The 13,723-nt window shown below is 37.9% G+C and overlaps 1 protein-coding gene across 1 annotated transcript in view; it reads left to right on the top strand.

Moving 5' to 3' along the window:
* TENM3 (teneurin transmembrane protein 3) overlaps positions 1 to 13,723 on the top strand; it is a 404,704-nt gene that overhangs the window by 259,204 nt on the left and 131,777 nt on the right. The gene's annotated exons all lie outside the window — the stretch shown is intronic.

Genomic DNA, 13,723 nt, shown 5'->3' with positions numbered 1-13,723 from the left:
CACCCTCAGGCTTTGTCCCTGCAGAAGTGATGGAAACTTGACTCATATCAGAAAAAATCTGATATTCTGAATTTTCCCTCCTGTTTCCCACTGTGGCAGTGATATAAAGTTGCCCTTCAGCAGAACACAAAGCATACCCTTCTGCTTTCTCTGCAAAAGCATTGGTCTGTTAACTCTTCATCAAAAATTCACTCTGAGGGCAGAGGACCTTTACTCATGTCTGCCTTATCTGTCCAAATTTCACCTGTAGAACACCTTTTATTTCAAGAGCAATGAAGGGCTGTTGGGCACATAGTTGATTCCTGCAGCTCCTCACACCTTGGCAGATATACCAGACAGGCTTTGGCTGCAAAAGTTCTCACTTGTTTGTGATTATGCCAAAAGCCGCTGGCTGTGCCAGGAAATTTAAAAAAAATACCTGCTCTGGTCTTACCACAAGACAATTCTTCCTCCTGGAATATTTGTTTTTATCCCCTAGTAGTAGTTATAGAAGCGTGTTGGATATCAGACTTCTCAGCCCAAGCCCATCTGTTCCCCTCACAATCCAAGTACCTCCCACACACACGGGTTGCTTGTCACCAGCACTGGGGCTACAGCAGAAGACAAAAAGTAAGGTATTTTGCCAAATGATAGTTTAACCAGAAGATGGACTCGGGAGACATGTTCGGGCAGAGAGGTCATGATTATGCTAGAAATAGAGGGTCTTTCCCCAGAAGTCAAAGGCAACAATCTTCCAGGGACTTGAGTCAGTCAGATCTCCTCTGGTTGTATGTCTGTGTAAGATCTTGTTCCTTTTGATTTTGGCATCATTTGCTTTGTAACTCAGCAGTGCTGCATGGTGAGCAAGCTGTAAGTGCTCTCCCAGCATACCAAGAAATGCTTTTGCCAAATTTGTTTCTGGTGAAATGACAGCTGTTAGGTGTAGAGGGAGTTTACACACTTTCTGCACATTAAATAATTTGAAATTCAAATTCTATTTATGTAGAAATTAGATTACTATTAGGAGGTTTCGGGTCAGTCTTTTTTTTTTAAGAATGAAATAATATGAAGTATTTGTAATTCTGCTATAAGAACATAAAATTGTAGTGAATCGTTTTATTTAGCTTTTCCTTAGCCTAGAAGAAGCAGCAATAGCTCTTTTGCCACTGCCATTGCCTGAAAGGCAGGAGCATTGTGGAATTCAACTTGCATTTTCTAAGAGTATATGGGAGATTCCATTTCTTTTCACTGCATCATGGTGGGGATTTAATTAGTGCTCATTTGTGTGTTTTTGCATTTGTTTCGAAAACATTCATCTTAGCTTTGCTCTTTTTGGGTCTTTATGTGTGTATTATCTAGTTGGCAACTTGAATCAAAGGATGTAGTTGTGAGCTGTTATTTCTCTACCTTTTTTATGTGTTCTCTCAGTGTCTGTCTTAGAACTACAGCAGTGTTATTAAAGGAAGGGCTTACTACAACATGAATCAGCCATGTTATTTTAAGGAGTTTGGTTTAATGAGAAGCTGTAAAGTTTAGGTAGAAACAGATGTGAAAGATCACCTGCTGGAAACAGCTTTGGAGCAGCAGCACAGCTAGAACATAATGAAAATATGTACAGGAAAAAGCAATACCTGATGTAATTTATTAAAATACTATATAGAATTAAATGTAAGGAAAGCTGACTTTCACAATTTGGTGTGTTTTATGCATTTAAAAAACATTTCTGAAATTTTCCCCCCTAACTTTTGAGTTATTATTGGACATAATTGTTTGTTATCATTAATAGTCTGTTTAACCTCCCCTGCATACTGCTTTCCTTCACAGAATAGTCAGAATAAATAGCAAACGCACACAAATGCCACTTAAATAATTCTCCATGTCCACTGATACCACTGACATTATAATAAATTTATTTTCTGTGCTTTGCTACATATGGGAGAGTTTTGTTGATAAGTTACATGAACTGAGACAGTACAACTGAAAAATAGTTTTTGTTTCAACTCGTAACAATTCAAAATTTATGTTGGATTTGATGGTTAATATCTCTGTCTTTCTTTGAAAAGGGAAACCCAGAATATCTTTTAACAAAACTTGTGCAATGAATTTGTTCTTTTGATTGATACTTAACTAGACTTGTCATTAGAATAGAATAGCTCACTAAAACCATGAGAGGGTTTTTTGTGGGTTTTGTGGTGTTTTTTCTTTAATAGAAGGAGGAAGAACAAAATTCTAATTCACATGCAAACCTAAAAAGCTTATTTAAAGTCATTAGAGAACAATAGTTCCTCAGTTTGCTCTTGAAGAGACCTCCCCCTCTCATGTGTTTTTAAAAGCTATTTTGGAAGCTTATTTCCCTATTCTTTACCTCTGATTCATGAGCTGCATATTCCTTGTACTTGATAATAGATCAGATATTGATTTGGAGATAAAAATTCATCGGGTGACCCACTGCTTTATTTCTTTCATACTCTTAAGGCATAAGCTGCTGCCTACAGGCCAGGATTAGACTCCTTTTTAGAAAGTACAGGCTGCAGAGTAAGCATCTCAGTTCTATGTTTTCCAGAAAAGGTTGGTTATTATGATTTTCTAATAAAATATTACATCCTTTCTCATTTTTCTTAGCATTTTTTCTCTAAGCTGTTCTTTCTGCATCTCCTCTGTGTATTCTTTATTCAACCTCTTTTCTGTACAATTCTATCATTTTTTCCTCCATGGGTTTGTTTTCATCTCACTGCCCCTGTACCTTCTTCATTTCCTCCGTAGCAAAATGTGGTGATGAAACAAACTCACTTATTTGTTCCTAGAAGTCTTATGATGCTTTTTTCTCTATTTTTAACATCTTTCACAGATTTTATTAGTGTGGCCTTGTGTTCCCAGACAAAACGGAGCATGCAAAAATTGCTGAAGAATTTAATCTCTTATAAGGAACTAATTCAGAGGGCTTTCAAACTGCTCCTGGAATTGTAAATTTACCAAAATATTCAAGAGGCACCATTAACCTTAAAAAGCCTGTGACAGAAATTCAGTTGACTTAGTTAGTGAGGAATTTTTCCTGCAGCTCTTGGAATACAGGTATTCTAGTAGTTTGCTCCTTCTTCATGAATGTCATCCAAACATCCATAAAAAATCAAGTTAAGTAAGCAGTAAAAGGGCCTTAACATGCAATTTTATTTATTGGTAAGAAAGGGAGGTTTTGAAAGTTTGTGAGGTTTTAGCCTGTAGAGTAGTAACTGTGCTTCTACAATAAATAGCTTTGGTAAATGTTTTTTCTTGGAAGTGTTAAGAAATAAAATTAGAAGACAAAGAAAAACATACAGTCGTAGCTCACTTTGAATTAATGATTTTGGATAGGAACCAAAATTATCCAACACTTGAAAATGCTAGGAAATCTATTAAGGAGTCATACATCAAACTTTGCAATCCATACTGCACTGCAGTTAAGCATGTGAAGTAAAATGAGTATGAATGTTAATACACTGTCATTTTGCCCAAATCAAGATTATAGAATTTACTCAGTAAGCATGGTACTTCTTTTTGATATTTTCTGTTTCCCCAGTCAAAATTAAATGCCTATCTCTATTTACTATAAGCATAAGATGCCAGATGAGCAAAGTAGGAAAGGGGGTACCTCACATAGTTTTACCTGTGTTTTACAGGAAGATTTTACCTTTGTACTCAAAGATTAATTTCCAGATTAATCCCAGTCTCCTGGCAGTATTTTGGAAAGGTGATTTTTTTACTCCCTCTGCAAAATCTTTCATCTGAGCTTCTACATTTTTGTTTCGTGTTTTGTTTTCTTTCCATGAAACCCTGAATTCTCAGGGTAAAAACACCAGCCCTCCTTTTCTGATCTCAAAAATTATTTCCATGAGTTATCAGCAAAGAAAATTATCTGAAGTCAGCAATAATTCTGTAACTTTCTCACTTCTGACCCTGAACAAGTAAGAAGGATGATCTGGTTTATGAAGATGCATTGAAGTCTGTTCTGAATAGAAACAACGGTGACCTAACATGAAGCCTATGGGCCTGATGATCACCAACCCCTAAGGAGTATTGCTCTGGGAGACTGCTGTCCATTGGGGGGGAAAAAAAGAGCCCCACATTTCTGAAAAACATCTAAATCCCACTGTGGGGAAGCCAGGCCAGGAGCACACCAGTGAAGGCTGCATTACTATATTTTGAATCTCTATATAACATAAGCTGAATTTCATTTTTGTGTCTCAGGTGAACAAGATTTTGTCTCATTTCTCACCATGTGATAGCATGTTTTCCCAGTTTGGTCTCCAGGTAAATTGTTGGGAAAAAGTCAATGACATTTTGCCATTGGAGGGTTCTGTGTGGTTTCACAGACCTCGAGTCCTAAAAAGAGAACAGAAATTATATCTACTAGTATTTCTGCTAACTAGATGGGTTAGCCTGGGGTGGAAAGTGATGGTGTTTGAGTAATATGACAGCAGGATTTTAAGTACACTATTCCTTCTAGTTCATTCCATGAACATAGTCGCCATCATGAGTTTTATGTTATCTCCTTTATTTCTTTTCCTTGTAAAGCAAGATCTTAAGTATGTTACCCCAGCAGGTTAAATTTCAATTTACTTTAGCAGTTTTTCTGTACTTTTCTTTTTTCATCTTTATTCTTCAGTCCCTCCAGGGATAAAGAGACCACTATTAGGAAGGCTGTTCACTGAACTAGTTCCACTGTAGCTTTTTTCACAGAAGCTGAAATATTTCTCTCTGTTTCTGTTTCTGATTAAACCATTCTCAACTGAAGTTGAAAACCTGCAGAGCTTCAGTTTACTTTGTTACTTAAAGTGCCTGCCTTGATAGCATCATCATTGGTTTTCTTTAATCCACGTGACTTTGCTCTCCCAGCCCGAGCTCTTTCAGCCCATATGCTTTTGTAACCACGTTGCATTATCCAGTCTCTTACATGGTACCATGGGCAAGAAGGCAGGTGTCATTACGTGGTATTTATGGCTGGCAAAATCTGTTTAATTTAATATTAACTGCATGTTACATATATATTGAGGGGGTTAATGGAGCAGTTGCACACTGGAGGTGGGTATGATGGAATGCTTTGAGAATCGATTCCAGCTAATGGAAAAAATGTTTTAAAAGTGAGCTGCTTTGGTTCCCACAGTGAACAACAGAGAGTGGAAACAACATTTAATAAACCTTTCAGAAGTAAATCCTCAGATTTTTCCTTTCACCATCATCTGTGGCAGAAATGCATGCTTGCTTCTCAATGGGCAGTATTTCTTCCCACGATGTGTTTGCCTTACTCTCTGAGGTATCAAGAGAAAGCTCTCTGTCTTGGGACAAAAAAAATATTTGAAAAATATATTCTATTCATACGTCCTCCTAGACTTAAGTTTTATTGATCTTGCACTTTTTTAGCTAAATGGCAGGCTGACCAAAAATAACCAGGCCTGAGATTCCTTCTCAACTGCCCCAAGCTATCTGCATTCCAGTAAATTGAAGTTTAACCATATGGATCTTGCTTTACAAAGATGTACACTGCAAATGAAAATCTCTCTTGTACTCGGATTACGGGGCAATGCTGCATCTTCTAATTCTTCTGTGTCACATCCATTTTAAAAATTAAGATGCTTAAAAGATTGGCAAACATAGCACATTACTTGTGAAAATAATACATGATTACATCTGCTGTTGCTGTTTGGGGTTTTCTTACTATATAGTTTTTATGCAGAGTTGAGGGGCTTACGTTAATACGTATGTTTTGCTAATTAAGATGTTTACATACAGATTTAAATTATGGAAGGGGGTTTGTTCTATCAGTAAACTTCACTGAAAAAATCCATTTTTTATTTTGCAGTTGAGAGTTGACCTGATTTTGAATTCAGGACATATTTGTTGTGAACCATGAACAGTCTTTATGAAACCTGGAGAAGATTTGTGAAAACAGCCTGTAATAAAAATCACATATGCTTCATAAAACACTACTTGATAGATATCACTTGCTCCATTAAGAACTAAACGACAAAGGATGTAATTTCAGTTCTGGCATGCAATATTAATTGAAAGCCTTTAAAGCATCTTGCTGATGGGAACTATGACAACATGACATTGAAGAATTACAAACTAGAGACATCTATCTTAATCAGATTTTCAAAGTAAATGCCATAAAATAGAAAGTTATTTTTTCTATCTTCACAGGATCACATATCATATAGATTATATAGCTTTTTATCTTCTTTATGCTAAGAGTACCAGGGACAAAAGAATTCTGCCTTTCAAGGAAGCTTAAAGTTCAGTTCTTATGCTTCAGAAAAATTTTGTGAAAATGGTAGTTAGTCACTAATTGTTTCTGTTTGCTGCAGTAAGATTTCTAAAATATTATGGAGAACTGAATTATAAAACCCAGCTAAGCATGCACAGATGTTATCAGTATGAAGTTGTTGAGGGGAAATATCTTGCTAAATGGAGGTAGAATGGTAAGACAAAATTAAGGTGTACCTTTAACCTGAAGTAACACTCCTCTAGGTAGCACATCTGAAAGACACAACTGAAAGGCATTTTTCTTCAGTTCTTAAGGATTGCATTTCTTGTGAATGGCTCATTTCCTTGTCCTCCAAAGTATATTTAACTGGTAAAGAGCCATTCCCTTACATAATAGGATACAGGCAATCTTTAACATGTACTTTGGGGTTTAAATACCAATGTTATATGCTAGTAACTCTACTGCTGCCCTTCAGGGAGCTCCTGCTGCCCCTTTCTTGTCTGGTAGACATTAGACCCTTACTATGTGAGCACCTTGAGACCATTTTGAGTTACTCCACCATCACTTATGTCTTTTTTACCTTTCACAGCTGAAGTCCTCATGAAATAATGTTGATATTAATAAAAAATGTATAACGTGAATAAAATTGCTTCCAAACTTTGGATGTATAAGTAAGGCAATCTTTCAGAGAATACTCTGCAGTTAAATTTGCTGGTGGTTTCTCACACCCAGGTAGTTTGACAGGTTGTAAGCCCCTACAGGCAGTGTACTGATGAGAAGACAAACATTGGCCCACTTTGATCAAGCTACTTGTATTTTTTCCCATTTTACATTATAATGGTATACTCACACCCCCACATGATGCATATCTTGATCAAAGTGTCCCTGTCAGTTCTCCACATTCTTGTCACCACTGTAGCTGGCACAGAAGCACAGAATGATTCAAGAGGAGGTCAGCAGCAGCAGCAGCAGCTGTGGGTTAATTCAGTTTCTATCTTTATGTCCATTAATTGTAAAGCAAGCAAAAAGGATTAGTGCAGGCTGACAACAAATCCAAGTGAAAGGGCTCTCCTGTAGTGCTAGGCACTCTGTCACCTCATTCCTTGGGCTGAGTGTGGTGTTTACATCCTTAAAGCAGTTGGCAGGACAGAGACAATTTGGACATGGATAAGATGAAACAAATACTTGAGATTAACCACAGAATGAGCAAATAGAGCAAATTATCTTGGATTGCCACTGTAGCTTGTAGTAAATGATCAGAAAAGAAACTTAGAGTCTTGCACATCCTGGCAGAAAAAGTGCACTGAAGCAGTGTTTCATTTGAGAGACAGATCTGCCTAATTACAGATGAACACTTAAATGCACACTTTTTTCTCTAAACCCATAACTTTCTTTTTGTTTTCATTGATTAAATACAGTGCTCGTGAAAGGGGCTTCCCAGACCACAGTCTTGTGGAGGGAATGGTGTTACTTGCCTGCAAAATCACCGAAGCCCTGGCCATAGCACTTCAGGTAGCCTGTCTTACCGTGATGTAAGGAGGGACTTGAAAGAAAAAAAAAAACAAACTCCTGTGGGAGCCCTGGAAATAATTTAGCCATAAAACCCAGTGCCTTTAGTTTGCAGGGATTTCCAAGATAAATCTCACTTCTGCTTACAGTACTTTTGGACGTGTCAATTAGGTAAATTTTCAAGTCCATCAAAGTCCTTTATTGAGGATATTAAACCAGTTAGAGAAATTCGATCTGACTGGTAGTTGTCAGGGGCTAGAAAATCAGCGACCAGTGTCCTGGAAATGAGAGGTTATCTTTTTCACTACCAGTTTTCTAAAGCAGTTTACTCCAACTGCTAACTTCTGGTATATATTGTGGAAGTTTGCTTTAACATGGCAGAAACCCTTTTAGAGAGAGAAGAAAAAAAGAGAAAGCTGACTAGAAGGAGTCTGACTCTCACAGACATAGGTATTGAATTACATTATGTTCACATTTGAAATGTTTATATCATAATGGAAGTCTTTGCTTTTGTGTTTGTCATGGAAACTCAAAGTTAATGTTAATTAGATACTATTAAAAAGCCTTATCCTTATCAAATGGAAATCACTATCTTTTCTTTGATGAGTAGCTAGCTAACAGGTCTCAGAGATCTGTCTGTTGAAGAAAGACTATCACACAAAATGTGCCACAAATTATTCTTTTTCATAGATACTTGGTCTGCTTTTTTCCTTCTGAATTAACCCCATCCTCCCAAGCAGCAGTGGTTATCATAAATGTCTCTCTTCTTACTTTTTACTTTCACATATGTATTTTTCTGAATTCTTTCATGTGCCGGTCAAATTCCTCAACAATTAAATGATAAAAATAGTTAAATGGAAATTACTTGTGAAAAAATAAAAGGGGAAAAGGTTTTGTGAAAGGCTACAGAGTACATATAATTTACCTCTAGAATTGAAATGGCTGCTTTGCTTCACTGTGGTTCCCTAGGGTGAATAACAATTTAAGTATGTTTTGAAAAATTCATATAGCTGTAGTAAGACAGCTTTCTGCCCAATTTCATGTCACTTTTCAGAGTTCTGTACATATGTTCGCATGCGTAATTATCTGATTCTGACTTATGCAGCAAATGCCTAAAGAATGTGGGACTTTTTTTGTTGTATCTGAATGTACAGCCTGGTTGCTGGGCCAATTTGCATTCATTTCTTTCAGCAGAAATCTTCTCTGTAAGATGCATTGGATTGCTCTGTGGTCATTAAGGTCTAAACTGAACAGGAATGTTTTAACTAAAACTTACCAGTTTTGGACATAAGCCCACCTGTATCTATATATGCTTATTTTCAGTGTGAGCCAGACATTTCCATTTAGAGTAAATCAATTAGAATAGCATTTAAAATCCAATTTAGAGCAACTCTAGCTTCCTGCAAGTTTGTAAGTATTTCAACAGGATTGCGCTTTGTCAAATTTGAACATGTTTTCTTCTTTGTGATAGTCTTTAAAAAGCAAATTTCTGTGTAAGGGACCAGGCCAAGTCCCAGGACTGCTAATTTTTTCCCTAACCGAGGTAAGAACTGGTTCCCTGTAGGATTCCAATTTCCAAACAAGCTCATTGATAGAGAGGAAGGAGGAGTAACAGGGTCTCAGTACTGGCTGTCATGCCACTTGCAGGTGTATCTTCACCTAGAGCAGTCTCCAGTATTGCAGAAGTCATAAAGCATATATCTGTATCATGGAATTCCCACTGTCTTTATTAGTTCCTCATTCCTAAGAAACAAAATTCCAGTGCTTTTTCTGGCTTTAATGATGATTTCTCAGACCTGTGTGAATGACTTGCATCTGTGCCTCAGTTTCTCTGCATGTACAATGAAAATATTTTCGTAATGTCACAGGGCTGCCAAGAGGCTTAATTGCTACCTATGAGTGATAGCTGTGTGTGAAAGTTGCAGTAATAGAGAAAGTTTTTCTTTAGCTTTTAGCTCCTCTAAAAGAGACATAAAAAAGGAAATCTGACTGCAGGTTACAAACAGCATTCAGAACATGACTATTGTAATGATGGTATCTTCCTCACAAATCAGTGGTGTGAGATTGAAGTCTGTTAGAAATTGCTTGGCAATCAAAAGAGCTGTGGATTCAGGAAATCTAGCAGGTTGAAGAAAAGATCAAAAGAGTAGTCTTCTATGATATCTCATTCAGAACGACAATACATGTCTGAGCAAATTTAGAGGCATATAGATTTTATTTCTGTTGATTTATGGAAAATCTAATCCTGTTAGTGTCTATTCTACCTGTAGCTCTTGCACAATTAAAAGAGGAATAAATCTTTCCAGATTTTTCAGGCATTTCTAATTCTGTGTGGGCTGTCAATTCCCTGCCAACTCAAGTCACCTTTGGATGCTAGAAAATGTCGTTTGGCAGCATCCTATAGAGAGAGACAGTGGGTTTTGAGGACATGTGATCTTTGCAAAGTTGCACTTGCTGTGCTCTTCTAGCTCCCTTCGAGTCTGAGCCTTATGGTTACAAGATCATCCCACAACTCTTAATTTATTTTATATGTTGCTCAGTAGTTTCAGTGTCAGTAATGTTTATGTGTTATAGAGCAGAAGGGCTTTGTAGGTTGATAGTAAATATATGAGGGAACAATCTAAATCCTTAAGAGTGGCCTGAGTAGCTGGCCTGTGGGCTGAGGAATACAATTTCACTTCCCTAGCATTTTGGTGTTCTTAGTAGTTCCATGAGTTCATTAGGGAGTGCAGGAATATCCTTTACAGAATCTTCACTTTCCATCTTGCTGGTAGAGTGTGTGGGAGGGTCTGAAATCTACTTGAGACAAGCCTGCAGGTCTGGCGTTAGTCTCCCTTACTCAGGCCCTCCTGCATGAAAGAAAAAAACATTTTTTTTTCCTCTGCTTTGGTATTAGCAGAGATTGGTGCAAGATCTTTAGTACTGAAAAGTATAGATTAAAAGATTTCAGCTGCGTTGTTAAATGAGAAGAGAAATTAATGGAGAAATGTCAGGAAAACATTTCAGATGGTAGGAACCTAACAGGACAGTGTTGCACTGATCATGGCAATGCTGTTCAACAGGCAGGTAGGGAAATCACAGAAGGGAATTACAAAGAAAAAAAATCAGGTCTTTAGGACAATTTTGATTAAGTAATTTATCTGATTTAAAATAATGTGGTTTTTTATGTTTTGTAATTAATCATGTATACATATATATTTATACATATGTATATGTACCATATATTTATATATACACATATACCTCTATATTACACAACATAGGGCCACAGTTAATTCTGTGCCAGCTGATAAATAGCTTATAATGTTAAGTAAGAAATAATTTAACTAGACATGGGCAAGAAGTCTCCTCTAGTGTTAGTCTGTTAAACTTCCTATTAGCCCACTTATGTAAATGTGGCTTGAGGCCTTTGATAGTGACTCCGAACATGTGCAGTTGGCACCCTCTGTGTCATTGTTGGGGAAGACAAAGCTGATGAGCTGTATCCTTCCTGGAAGGTAATTTTTCATGAATGTACTTGGGATTTGGTGCTGAAAACCTAGTTGGCAATATAAATGCTGTAATTATTTTAACAACAGCATTAATGTTGTTTGTGACAAAAATGCATTGATGCACCCAATTGGCAGCCTCTCCCCCATGGTGTCCCCCAGGGATCAGTGCTGGGCCCAGTTCTGTTTAATATCTTCATTGATGATTTAGATGAGGGGATTGAGTCCACAATTAGCAAATTCACAGACAACACTAAGTTGGGAAGCAGTGTGGATCAGCTGGAAGGCAGGAGGGCTCTGCAGAGGGACCTGGACAGACTGGAGAGTTGGGCTGATTCCAACGGGATGAGGTTCAACGCGGCCAAGTGCCGGGTCCTGCACTTTGGCCACAACAACCCCATGGGGAGCTCCAGGCTGGGCACAGAGTGGAGAGCAGCCAGGCAGAAAGGGACCTGGGAGTCTGGATTGACAGGAAGCTGAACATGAGCCAGCAGTGTGCCCAGGTGGCCAAGAAGGCCAATGGCATCCTGGCCTGGATCAGGAACAGTGTGGCCAGCAGGTCCAGGGAAGGGATTCTGCCCCTGTACTCAGCCCTGGTGAGGCCACAGCTTGAGTCCTGTGTCCAGTTCTGGGCCCCTCAGTTCAGGAAGGAGATTGAGGTGCTGGAGCAGGTCCAGAGAAGAGCAAGGAGGCCGTGAAGGGATCCAGCACAAGTCCTGTGAGGAAGGGCTGAGGGAGCTGGGGGTGTTCAGCCTGGAGAAGAGGAGGCTCAGGGGAGACCTCATCACTCTCTACAACTCCCTGAAAGGAGGGTGTAGCCAGGGGTGGTCAGTCTCTTCTCCCAGGCAGCCATCAGTAAGACAAGAGGGCATGGACTTAAGTTCTGCCAGGGGAGGTTTAGGTTAGATATTAGGAAAAAATTCTTTACAGAGAGGGTCATCAGACATTGGAATGGGCTGCCCAGGGAGGTGGTGGATTCTCTGTCCCTGGAGGTTTTTAAGAAGAGACTGATGTGGCACTGAGTGCCATGGGCTGGGAACCACAGTGGTAGTGGATCAAGGGTTGGACTTGATGATCTCAGAGGTCCTTTCTAACCTGGCTGATTCTGTGACCACACAACATAACTGGAAAGGAGATTAGGGTTCTCAGAAAGGAAATTATTCCGAAAGCTGGATTTTCTGTTTAAACTTAGCACGTCTATTCCTTAACATTCTCATGCTCATGACATGAGAAAATACTCACTGTTATTTTTATAGTAGGCACTTCACAGTTACTGGAAACATCTGTTTCAACAGAAATGCTTCTCTATTATTTGTACCAAGGTATTATTATTGGGTTTGTTACAATTGGCAGTCATAAGCAGTTCCAGAGAGGGAATTGCTTATGAAGATCAAGCAACTAATTTAAAAGCTACGTGAAAGCATTTACACTGTGAGCAAAGTGCAGCTCCTGTACCTTCTGCTCCACTTAGGACTTGAATTTATATTATTAAGTACGTTCTACCACATCAGGAAAGGATTTGCAATTTGAATTGCATATTGTTAAGTGTTACGGTTTTAAGTGTCATCATTCATTGCTACATCATGATAAATAAGTGTCTTGCGTTTCTTTAATTTTGTGATCATTGTGTTGTATGGCAAGGTTTGTCTTCAATTTATGACTGATTTACTACTGATTTTACAGAGCGTTGATTGAGGTATTTGCTTATTGGTTTTGTTGTTTTGAGGTTCAGCTTTTAAACTTATGGGGTGTTATGTGCTTTGATTAAGTAAAAAAATATTTCCCTTTTCTTCTGATGGCTCTGATTACCTGTGACTTACCTCAAACTGTAGTTATATTGCAGTGTGAAATTGGAAAATCTGTTCTGTGTGTGTTCTAATGGATGTGACGGTCATTAAGTATATGAGTCTTCTGACGTTGTAATCAGATGTGATTCAGTCTGTTAAATATCCATGAAGCAACATCTGCTTCACAGAGTGACCTTCTGCTAAAAAATACTTAGCATCTATTAGCAGATCATAGTGCAGATCTGCCTTATTTGAAATGCACTAAACTAGTCTACTGCTGTTTCACAACTAGCTTGTAATAATTTATTGCAGTTAAATAAAGCTTAAAAAACTCCATTAAATAATTATAGGGATTATATGCATTTTGAAAACCTTTGTGTTCTACTGAAATTACCCATTTAATTTCAGGGTTGGTGTGTTAAAAAAAGCTGAAATCTAAAGGCACATTAGGGGATCTGTCAGATGCTATTTTCTGTAGGTGTTAATAAAACCAGATTTTAAAAAAAAAAAAATAAGGAAAAAACCTGAAACAAATTAAAACCAAAAGCAATTTTACCATCTGTTGTATATTAATTAGAACTTTGTGTATCAAGGGTAAACTTGAATGTCACAGAATGTCTGCTAATAGAATAATATGCAAATATATTAGATGATAGGATTATATTGAAGTTCTCGTTCTGCTTTGGTTGTAGCAAATGCTAAGACAGTCAATAACAAAC

Source organism: Calypte anna, chromosome 4A (genome assembly GCF_003957555.1).
Source record: "Calypte anna isolate BGI_N300 chromosome 4A, bCalAnn1_v1.p, whole genome shotgun sequence".
NCBI lineage: Eukaryota > Metazoa > Chordata > Aves > Apodiformes > Trochilidae > Calypte > Calypte anna.
The sequence above is the reverse complement of the archived record's forward strand: the minus strand, read 5'-3'. Positions and strand labels throughout refer to the sequence as shown.